The 12,667-nt window shown below is 42.1% G+C and overlaps 1 protein-coding gene across 9 annotated transcripts in view; it reads right to left on the reverse strand.

The window, feature by feature from the left end:
• Positions 1–12,667, reverse strand: part of gphnb (gephyrin b) — a 165,078-nt gene that overhangs the window by 117,313 nt on the left and 35,098 nt on the right. The gene's annotated exons all lie outside the window — the stretch shown is intronic.

Raw genomic sequence — 12,667 nt, forward strand, 5'->3', positions numbered from 1 at the left:
GACTTTCCTGTGTTTCTGGGGAGTTTATTTCTATTTTTGGTTGGGTTTCTTTTGTGCATTTTTATAGCTTTAATTTGTATGTGATAATTATAATAATAACATGGCCAAAAGCTCCGGGAAAAGACAATAAGTAAGTGGATTATTTTTTGTCAAACTACTGTTGTAAAGGTCAAATAAAGACACACTCAGACTAACAATGACAATCTTGCACTTTTCAAAAACAGTGCTGCAAAGTGCCTCGGTATAAATTTAAAAAAGGAAAATGATCATTACAATTGTGAAAATCCAAAAAGATAACATAATTAATAACAGCAAGAAAAATAATTGAGAATTAAAAAAAAAAAAATTGACGACTGACTTTTCGTGTTTGAGATTGAGTATCTTGATGTCTTAAACCACACTGTATTTATCCATATAGGCATCTCTGTAATTGTAATAATTTTCCAATTTGATATCTATTTTCTGGTGCCTATGCCTGTATCGACTCCTATCATCTCATATTTGCCTCCACCTGTGAGTGTGTGTGAGCGCAGAAGCCTGGATGTCCCCAGGCTACAGCAGTGGGAGGAGAGCAGGAGGCCTGTGCTTCAGAAGCCTAATGCAGGGCAACACCGCTCACACATGGGATCTAGATGTGCACACCCAAACACAAACACTTGTGCGCACTCTTTAAGGGTTAATCGCTAAGCCACAGCAGAGCAGCAGAGATCGAAACACAGGGGAAGACATCAAGAGACCAAAGAGAAGTGATCAGGGAGGGAAAACGTCAATATGGTGCGAAAATAAATGGAATAACACGGAAAGAATTATTGCTTAAAAGGAAAGCAAGGAGGAATGGGAAAAGTATTCTGACGCTCTGTTTCCTGGATCCTCTGGAGGTAATACAGTGTATTTGTGTATGTGTGCACAATACAACTGAAACTGATGCATTGTAAGTCTGTCTGTCTTTTTACAAAGATGATAAGGAAAAATGCAGTAGGTGCACGTAAGCAAGTACATTTACCCAAGTACTATACTCAAGTTAAGTACAAATACCTCGAATTTGTATTTAGAAACTTCTTATTTCTACAGGCAAATCTTGTATTCTCAACTCCACTACATTTGTCTGACAGCTTTAGTTACTTTTTCAGATTACATTTTTTTTTACATTTTCTATCCAGTAAAAACTCTATCTCCAAATTTGGTGAATTTAAAGTTTTCTGATAAACTGAGGGATTAAGTGTTCCTTTGGAAGTTGAGAAAATTCTCCTACTTCTTAAGCTAAATAAACTCTTTAAAAACCCTCTTGGATCAGCTGGAAAATGCACCGTCACAAAGCTGAAAAATGCTGTTTTTCTGACACCATGAGTGTCTTATTTGTGATGCGTGGTTCTCACAGGACAGCAACACTGCAAACGAATGACTTTCTTGTTAAGATGTGTTGCTGTAGATTAAACTACCCAATTAGCACAACCTTAAATGCAACGTAATAGAATTTTTTGTACCAGTACCATTAGTCCAAAAACATAACAGTAAAACAGTAACAGAGACGTTTTCTGCGTAATGAGTACTTTCACTTTTTAAACTTAAGTACATTTTGCTGATATTACTTGCATACTTAACTTAAAGGGATAGTTCTGACCTTTTAAAGTGGGTTTGTATGGGACACTTATCCGTAGTTAGTGTTTTATGTACAGTAGATGTCTGTCAGCATGCCTCCAGTTTGGAGAAGCAGGCTGGGAAAACTGTTAACAGCTTCAGTTTCCCATCTGTACTCTTGTCAAAGCCACCAGACTCCATTGACAAAAACAGTTATTTTAGCACAAAAAACATGGGAGCTGCTGGTCTACCACTGCTTCAATCAGTGAGTTAGTTAGTGTTATTGTGTGACTTTGGTGAATCTGAACTAATTCTTTTCAACACCAAAGTCGCACAATAACACAAACAAACTAACTGATTGAAGCAGCAGTAGACCAGCTCCTGTGTTCAGCAATGTTAAATCATTGTTTTCCTCAATGGAGTCTGGCTTTGAAGAGAGCGAGAACAGCTTCATTTCCCCGTTGGAAATCATTAAGGTCAATAGGACATTAAGGTGTAGCAGTGAAAATACTCTCCATTTAGCTTACACTTAAACTGATCTAGATATTTTTAGGTGGCTACAATATGTTTGGTTGTTGACCCCTCCACAGCAGTAGATTGCTTAGCTTCCATGTTGGACTGCTTATGGATTAGTACCCCATACAACCCCATTTCAAAAAAACTGAACTATCCCTTAAAGTAAGTTAATGCAGAACTTGTAGCCTACATGTAATGGAGTATTTTCAAAATGTGCTGTTGCTGAAAATTTTTGTGGCAAGTGCCTTCATGTATTTTCTGAGCAAAACGTATGTTGTTGTCAGGAGGTGGGACTTCTGCAACACAATGAAATTCATAAACTTAGAGCTGTGGTAGGCATTTTCATTTTGGCATTACTGGGCAAAAATCCAATAATAACTTTTGAACTTAGAAAAAAAAAGAGACTTCCGCACCTCTGCTTGGCTCTGTTTTCAAGCTTTAGAAAATCTAGGCTTTGAAGAGAGACTTTGGCCAATCACAGGTCATTCCACAGAGACGCATTTCTTTTGGCTGTTCTACAAATGCAGATGAGCGTTCACGTCCCTTTGGTGAAAGCCTGAGTCAATGGTGGAGAATCCTGCAGAGAAAGTTGCTATACACTGTTGTGATGCACGGGTCGACCCACCAACAGGGTGACCCTCTGAGTATTTGCTGTCTTCTACATTTGTACATTTTAAACAGAAAACACAAGTTTTTTTACTGTGATAATTATGCAAAATGACATAAAATATAGCCAACAGGAAGTAGGTTGTAATTAGCGATGGTCAATACCAGAAACTTTAAACTGTGTTTTGTGGGTCAGGTTCAGGTGAGTGATTAAAACATTTGTTTGCAGGTTGGGCAGGGTGGATTGGCTCTCATAATGAGCCAGGTTGGTGCAGGTTTTAAAAATCCCTGATCCACGCATCACTACTACACTGCCAAGTCAGCCAAAAAGAAGACACACATATCAAAAAGAGAGTCTGACAATACACAAAATAAAACTTGTCTGCATCAGCAAAATGTTTCACAGATTGAGAGCAAATGTTGCTTATAGTTTAGCCTTCTGCTAGCCAGAGCTAAGCTCACAGCTGCTGCTTCATTTTCACATTTATGTAGCTAACTTTAGCTAAAACCTCGAACCACAGTGTGTTGTCTACCTCACTTCCTGCCGCTTCAGCCCACCTTGCCAGGAGGAGAGCAGGCCACAGCTCTTCGAGTCAGAGGCCACAGCTACATGATTCCAGCCTGTGCAAACCCCAGCTCCAGGAGACTAAAAAGCCCTGAATACCCTCCAGATAGGGTTGTCAAAAGTATTGATACTCTGAAAAATATCGATACTAACAGTGCACGCCACCTCAGCGCCTGTCGGGTGCACGTGACGAGTCCGACGGACACATGCTGTGCAGCCAGCGTCTGGCAGGCACAGAGCCCTCGCTGCAACCCGGCTTGTTGTCGTCGCTGTGCATGCATGCACACATTTCTGTTGCTGTAATATGGCCAGCGTGGCTGCAGGAGGATCAGAGCAGCCAGTTTTGGTCAAAAATGATAAAGGAAAAAGCGCTCTTTGGAAATATTTAGTGAAGTGAACACAGCACGCTGCAGACGGCAGGTACAGCCCTCCCCTCACTAGCTGCTGAGCAGCTGGTGTCGCCAACATCAAACTAAAATATTACTTCTAACGTCAATGTGGAAGCTAAGCAGAAAACTTTATCAGTCATGCCCGTCTGTAACATTAATAGACAATGTTAGTTTAACAGGACAACACAATTATGGGTGTCTGTAAATGTGCCAGTTTTAGCTGAGTAGCTAGTTTCCAACTGCAGTCCCCAGGCAAGGTGTTAAATGCCAGCTAAAAGAAAAAACATTAACAGTTATGTTAACTGTAAAGTCACAGATTGAAGCTGAAAAAACGTTCGGTTTCTCCTGTAACCCCTGGTTCTCTGATCACATAGTGAGGTAGAAACAGAAGCATCCTGAGCCTAAACTACCAACTCTATTTGATCAGCAACGAAAATATGGTGCCAATTCACCAGAAGCACAGAAAATAAATAGGGCTGTAGATAAATACATTTGTATGGACAGATCTTGTTTCTGGTTGTTATTTATTTTGGGGGGATTTTTTGTTGTTATCATTAATGTTACTGTTCTGATCTTTATTTAAAAAATGACATGCCTCTTAATTTTTTGCTGCTGTATCGAAAATGGTATCGAGTATTGAATATTTTCCTGGGTACTGATATCGAGTTTGAAATTTTAGTATTGTGACAACCCTACCTCCGGATCAGCAAACTTTCTGTTGCTGCCTTTGCAAAGGTTAGACCTGGTGCTGCTGCTGGCTACCAGCCCACTGTGGGGGGTTGCTGCTCGCTCTCCTCCCAGTGAAACAGTACAACAGCGGGGAGCAAGACAAAGAGATGGTGGAGTGGCTAATGCTAGCTTGCTAATTCTTGTCTCATTTGTGCTCTGATAAACAGAGAGTAGGGCAAGGAGGGGCTGAGTGAATGAGCTGTGTGCAACTACACAATGTAATAAGAGTAAATAAATCAATGTACGGGAAACATGGGTTACTGTGAGAGACACGTGCATATACCTGAGGTATCACATACACTTAGGGTCAAGCAAGGTCTCAAAGTAATTAATAGACATGTCATTAAAACAAACATTTGCTTAACAAGACATGAATGTATACAAATGTGTCCAAATTATAATGGTATCTTCAGTTTTCTATCTCCCCAAAAAGAGTGTGGCATTGACACGTATGTGTGCCGGTCTGGTCTGCTGGACAGTCTGAAGAGCCACAGTTCATTTGTGCCGGTTACGTTTGGCCAATAAGCTCAAGTCTCCTAATTCTTGCTAATCTAGTATACATCAGTCACTTACTCGTCCACACACATTATGTGGAATTAGGACAACTACAGTCTTTCGTACAAGTAAGATGGAAGCAGTCTGTCCCACAGACAGGAAGTCTGGCCAACCAGTCAAAGTGCAGTTAGCGTACAGGCTAGATGTCTCCTTCTGATTCAGCTACTCAAGGTTAGCTAGCAGGCTAGGTGCTGTCAGTCTGTTAGCCTGTAGCAGATTCATAAACTGCGACTGTGTTACACTCAATCATTTCCAGGACATAAAGCAGTCAGCGCTCATTATCTCCCTGGGATCCCACACTAATGGGGTTTTCCCTTATAGCAGGTCCTCTCACACTCTCTAACACACACACAGCTCACACGCACTGTGTGTGTGCATGCATTCACACGTATATAAAGAAATGTCACACAACAAATATAGACTGATACACTTCTTTCCAGGTACATAAACACACCTATACACACACACACACACAGCCTTGGACACCTTGCCATGGATCAGCAATTTTACACACCGCGCGCTACAAATCACAGCGCAAGACAAAGTTGCTTGTGCCAAAGTCTGCTTCCAGTCCAATTATGACAGCGCTTATCCATCATTACAGCGCTGTAGCCTGCTGCTCTTAAAAGACATGCACAGGTGAGTCTGGATGTTTGGGATACAAGTGTTCATCAACATGTTTTTGCCAGTTAGAATATCGATTAAGATTTCATTTTGTCCAAAAATTGATGGACACGTCTATGTCCTATGTGTGTAGGAAAATGTGTGAATCCACCAGTGGAGGAATAGCAGCCGATCACCTTATTCGTCTGCACAGCCCACTTGGCATCTCTATTATTTCCTGTTCTTTACCCGCTAACAGCGGTGCCAATGGCCCTCCAGCCTTGGAGAAGCTACTATGGAGGTCAAACACTGGATTGGGCTGACATCTGCTGGTGGGAGGGACAACACCTCTGCACACCAATGAGCCTCGACCAAAGTGATATCACTGCCTCCTGTCTCCTATTTTACTGGCTTGTTCTGTGTCAAATGGAAACACTGGGCCCCAGGCCTCGGATTAAATGGGCTTAATGATGAATAGAGGTATGGACCCGCCTCCAGATTGTAACGGGGTGGGGTAAACATCTGACTAGGGGGCTTTCAGGACTACAACCCCCTCCCAGCCAGAAGAGGAGAGGAGAGGAGCTGTGGTGCACAAATACCAGCATCTTCATTCCATGGCAGGGTAAATTTCCAAATTAATAAAGGCTTCACGGTGCTGGGTAAAATATAGTAACAGCAATAACAGCAGATAACCTAATCTAATATAAGCCCACTGTATCTTAGCAACCTTGTTAATTCTGAGAGGAGCAGTGGGGTAAGCAGCAGAAGCACAGCATCCATCATCAAAGACACACCCAGCAGCAACACACACACACACACACACACACACACACACACACACCAATTACTCACAAACTCTTAAACCCACGACACCACGCACATGCACATGCTATCTTACCATTAGCCGCTATCTCAATCACACTGTGATGCAGATGAATGCATACACATGTGCACGGCTACACACTCAGGCACATACACACAGATCCTCAGGCTTACTGTAAGCAGCCGGGAGAATGGAGGGGGTGTGGAGCGGAACAATGGGATCCTAATCGTCGGGCTGCATTTCAAAGCCTCTCCCCTCTACAACACTGTTTCTAGATAAGATTTGAAAATGCTATTTATATCCGCGGGGAAAGGAGCCAACCAGCAGCTTGATTTTCATTTATTTGAAGTCAGATCTAAATTGGGGTGGAGTTACATAATGCAAGGAGTGCGACACTCCACCTGCTACTGCCGAGCCAGCCATTGAAGAACACTACGGAGGGAAACGGCCCAAAAAAACGCACCGGGCCCACGCTAATACTGCAGCTAATAATTACTCTATCGGCTTAATAACCATCGCTTACTACACCAAAGGAGCCCGGCTCATCCGTGTGGGTACAGCAGTGGGCCGATCCACATCTCAAATCCAAACCTACTCCAGCGTAGCCAGGCCAAAATCCGGCAACCATGCTGAGCCAAGGACAAAACAACACAGCAAAACATGGCCCAGTACCCCCACGCACCAGATGTGCGGAGAAAGAAAGACAGAGAGGGAGAGACAGCTCTGTTCTTCACAGCTGTGTCCCAGGCAGGCAGGGAGGCAGGGCCCATCCCTGGCCCTGGCTCCCACAACTCTCTTCCCCTCCCTGTCTCCCCGGAGAGGAGAGGCAGCTCCATCCCAGGCTGAGTGTGGAAGGAGGAGGAGAGGTGGAAGGATGGACATGTGGAGTTGTGGGAGGGTGAGCAGGAGCCTAACCCTGACAGGATTAAGAGAGCAATTCATACTGGATGAGAGGAGGGGGAACAGAGGGGAGAAGAGAGAGGGGAGCAGCAGTGGGAATACTCTGAAAGCAAAGAGGGGAGGGCAGAGAAAAGAGCAGGATGGGAGAGTGAGTAGTGAAATGGGAAGATGGGGAAATGACTGGTAGGGGGAGGCTAAGAGAAGAGAGGTGCAGGGGAATAATAAAAAACATGGAGGGGGGAAAGCGGGTAAAAAAAAAAAAGGAAGAATATGTGAAGAGAAGGTGGGAAGACAAAGGAGATGATGGGAGTACCTAAGCAGGCCAGAGAGAGTTCATCGGAGTGCTGAGCCCCCTCTGATCACTGCCATACAGATATATCTTCAACATGTAGGTGCTTTGGTGTGCACAGTGCAGATACCGACATGGACACACGTTGGAGTGGAATTAATCATTTGAAAGTAAAGAGTAAAGGTCACAGATAGAAATATAGACCCCCTCTACACCTCGCACTAAAATGCATTTTGGACTGCAATGAGATAGCACACATTGAACGTACAAGTTTATATGCAACCATTGAAGATGGATTATGATCCGATTAGCCAAACCACCTCTAAAGGTGGTCAGGGACAAATCGTGACCACACTGAACACAAGTACACAAGTCCCGAATACCATTTCTGGGGCTTAGCAGCTTCGGTGATAATAACCTGTGAATATTTGTAGCTTCAGAGACCTGGGTGTGTTGAGATGATTAGCAATCAATCATATTCATATACACCAACCAATCAACGGCATGGTGGTACAGTGGTTGGCACGGTAGCCTCAGAGCAAGAAGGTTCAGGGTTTGAATCCACCAGCTGGCTGTGTGGAGTCTGCATGTTCTCCTCATGTCAAGGTGGGGTTTTCTCCGAGTGCTAAGGTTTTCTTCCACAATCCAAATACATGCAGGGTACGGTATTTGATGATGCAGTCTCTATGTGTTAGCCCTAAGTGGTTATGGAAAATGAATGAATAAATAATCAACCATCTGCACCTGAGACAACTTCAGTAGGACTTAGCATTAATGCATACGTAACAACGAGAAGGAAGAGGAGGTGTAAGGTGGACTATTGCAAGCAATGTTGTTCTAAGTTATAAATAACTGCCGCAGGTTAGGACGCCTCACTAGATGCAAAGATGCAAAGCAAGTGCTTCACTACAAAGATCCAAAGCAAAGTAAGTGCTTCACTACAAAGATCCAAAGCAAAGTAAGTGCTTCACTACAGTTGGCAGCCGTGGATGACCATCCACAATTTCTCTCACCTGTTTCATTTCCTTATCGGACTGCCAATTCAATGCTTGAAGCGGAGGTTGATGACTGCGTTGTGAACACTGGCCTCATTTGTGTCTGACACTTGCCACCTCCTTTCAATTTCCTCCACCATTTAAGCATTGAAAAAACAAAACAAAAATTGAAGCATTTGAACACTTATTCGAACCTTGATTACCATGGCAACGACAGAAACTTGAAAGCTTTGAAGCATTCGGGTCAGTCTTGAACACAAGTGTAAATACAATGACATGTTCAATCCACATACAAGTGTTGGAAAAATGTAATCACGCTCAACTGTTCCACACCAGCGAGGTAACAGCTATTAGATAAGCTTATGGATATACAGTACAGGCCAAAAGTTTGGACACACCTTCTCATTCAATGCGTTTTCTTTATTTTCATGACTATTTACATTGTAGATTCTCACTGAAGGCATCGAAACTATGAATGAACACATGTGGAGTTATGTACTTAACAAAAAAAGGTGAAATAACTGAAAACATGTTTTATATTCTAGTTTCTTCAAAATAGCCACCCTTTGCTCTGATTACTGCTTTGCACACTCTTGGCATTCTCTCCATGAGCTTCAAGAGGTAGTCACCTGAAATGGTTTCCACTTCACAGGTGTGCCTTATCAGGGTTAATTAGTGGAATTTCTTGCTTTATCAATGGGGTTGGGACCATCAATTGTGTTGTGCAGAAGTCAGGTTAATACACAGCCGACAGCCCTATTGGACAACTGTTAAATTTCTTATTATGGCAAGAACCAATCAGCTAACTAAAGAAAAACGAGTGGCCATCATTACTTTAAGAAATGAAGGTCAGTCAGTCCGGAAAATTGCAAAAACTTTAAATGTGTCCCCAAGTGGAGTCGCAAAAACCATCAAGCGCTACAACGAAACTGGCACACATGAGGACCGACCCAGGAAAGGAAGACCAAGAGTCACCTCTGCTTCTGAGGATAAGTTCATCCGAGTCACCAGCCTCAGAAATGGCAAGTTAACAGCAGCTCAGATCAGAGACCAGATGAATGCCACACAGAGTTCTAGCAGCAGACCCATCTCTAGAACAACTGTTAAGAGGAGACTGCGCCAATCAGGCCTTCATGGTCAAATAGCTGCTAGGAAACCACTGCTAAGGAGAGGCAACAAGCAGAAGAGATTTGTTTGGGCCAAGAAACACAAGGAATGGACATTAGACCAGTGGAAATCTGTGCTTTGGTCTGATGAGTCCAAATTTGAGATCTTTGGTTCCAACCGCCGTGTCTTTGTGAGACGCAGAAAAGGTGAACGGATGGATTCCACATGCCTGGTTCCCACTGTGAAGCATGGAGGAGGAGGTGTGATGGTGTGGGGGTGTTTTGCTGGTGACACTGTTGGGGATTTATTCAAAACTGAAGGCACACTGAACCAGCATGGCTACCACAGCATCCTGCAGTGACATACCATCCCATCCGGTTTGCGTTTAGTTGGACTAACATTTATTTTTCAACAGGACAATGACCCCAAACACACCTCCAGGCTGTGTAAGGGCTATTTGACCAAGAAGGAGAGTGATGGAGTGCTGCGGCAGATGACCTGGCCTCCACAGTCACCGGACCTGAACCCAATCGAGATGGTTTGGGGTGAGCTGGACCGCAGAGTGAAGGCAAAGGGGCCAACAAGTGCTAAACACCTCTGGGAACTCCTTCAAGACTGTTGGAAAACCATTTCAGGTGACTACCTCTTGAAGCTCATGGAGAGAATGCCAAGAGTGTGCAAAGCAGTAATCAGAGCAAAGGGTGGCTATTTTGAAGAAACTAGAATATAAAACATGTTTTCAGTTATTTCACCTTTTTTTGTTAAGTACATAACTCCACATGTGTTCATTCATAGTTTTGATGCCTTCAGTGAGAATCTACAATGTAAATAGTCATGAAAATAAAGAAAACGCATTGAATGAGAAGGTGTGTCCAAACTTTTGGCCTGTACTGTATATATATATATATATATATATATATACACACACACACATATACATATATATATATATATATATATATATATATACACACATACATATATATATATATATATATATATATATATATATATGCGTGTGTGTGTGTATATATATATATATATACACACACATACATATATATATATATATATATATATATGCGTGTGTGTGTGTATATATATAAAGGACGCCTTCACTGTTCTCTCCCACGGCCTTTACTATGCCCCTGCATCCTGATTGTCCTCTAGACAATGGTGGCATCTAGATCTGACTATCTAGATACACTGGATATTTCAGCAGGGTGTACAGGGGTCATAGATATCAATATTATAAGACAAAAACACTGGGACCCCATTTGCACCTGATATTAACGTGATCTGTATCTTAATGTTATCTAGATAATAGTATCTGATCGTGGGCTTTTGCGTTTATTGTATTAATAACTTTTATCATCATCTCACTTCTACCCACACTGTAATGGATTAGATAGATGGAGTTGGCAGACTTGCATGTTGATACCAGCTGTAAATGGGCTCTAGGATACACAAACACAGACAGGCACAGGCTTTAATGGGCCTTTGGATCCATACTGGGACACATGCATGTAACAAGTGCTGAAATAATAGTCAACTGACAGGAAATTCGTTGACAACAATGTACAATAATTGACTAAACACTTAAGTCAATTAACCAGAAAATATGCCAAACATTTAGTGGTCACTGCTTCACTGATTGCAATGCTGTCTTGTTTCAGGACACACACACCTGGACACTGCCCTGTGCAACCACCGTCCACCCAGATTTACTGTTTCTCTCAGTTTTATATTAATATCAGGTCAATATCTTGGGGTTTTGGCTTGTTGGTATGCTCAAGACGAGTAATTCAAGACATCACTTTTGGCTCTAGGAACTAATTTTGACATTTAATAGACTAATAATTAGCTGAATGATCAAAAGACTAGTTGAATTCATCATGAATTTCAACATTAAAGAATACTTAATCAAAGAAATGATCATTTGTATCTCAATTATGTACCCTGTGTAACCTTGAATTACTAAAGGAAACTTTGCTCTTGTTGTGTATCTTAACAGTGAACGATGAATCCAAAAACTCATGAACGTTGTTGATAAATAGGAGTAAAAATGGGTCCACATTTAACAACACTGAAACTATGTTGAGACCTGAGACCCGAACTTTTGTTTTGTGTGCATTTTTAATTTCTCCTAGCTTTCTCGGATCAATTGGACCTGCTAAGTATAAAAAACTAAGCACTATCAGCAATATCTAAGTCCCGGTGTCCTCAAACGAGACGATTAAGTCCCAGTATCCTCGAATGAGATGATAATAAAGTCCCAATGTCTTCAAACAAGTACCTCCCAAATTAACAGTATCTTAGCTTGTTACTGTTGCTAAAATTGGTCAATTTCGTTGCCATATCAAACTATAAACTTTATTAATCATAAATAAACAAGTTTCAACCATCGAATTTTAACAGGTTTTGGACCTTGTCCACTTTTGTGTGAGGATTGGCCGCAGATTGACTTGGCAGAAATGGATACCATTTTGTTTGTACACGGATTAGTGTATTGTGCTCTTACTACCAGTAGATTGCACAAAAAGTGTCAGGTCCAAGTTAAGTAAAATGAAGTATAAGGTGCAGTAAACCCAAAATGTGATGTCCCCATATGAGGACACACGGTCTCAGGAGGGTATAGGAGAGTAGAGTAATAGAGTCCTTTGCAGCAGCCCGTGTTCGATTTCATCCTGCGTGTCATCCCCCATCTCTTTCCCATCCTTCCTGTCAATCTACGAGCGTTCTATCATTCAAAAGGCCAAATGCCTTTTTAATGACAGGACACACAACTCTTACGCATACAAGTACCGTGCCTTGGCAAGCATGTGCGCTTGAACTCTGCTCATGCATTCCAATTAGTTGCTGATGCGCTACTTGTCAGTGTGTGAGACTGCTTCTGCAGAAGAGTTTTAAATAGTAAGGTTTTAGTTAGAGTGCATGTGTTTGAGAAGTGATGATCATACAACTGGATAAATGAGACTTGGATTATACTGCCTGAGTTGTGTGCCAATTTGT

This window comes from Epinephelus lanceolatus, chromosome 13, assembly GCF_041903045.1.
Source record: "Epinephelus lanceolatus isolate andai-2023 chromosome 13, ASM4190304v1, whole genome shotgun sequence".
Taxonomy (NCBI): Eukaryota; Metazoa; Chordata; class Actinopteri; order Perciformes; family Serranidae; genus Epinephelus; species Epinephelus lanceolatus.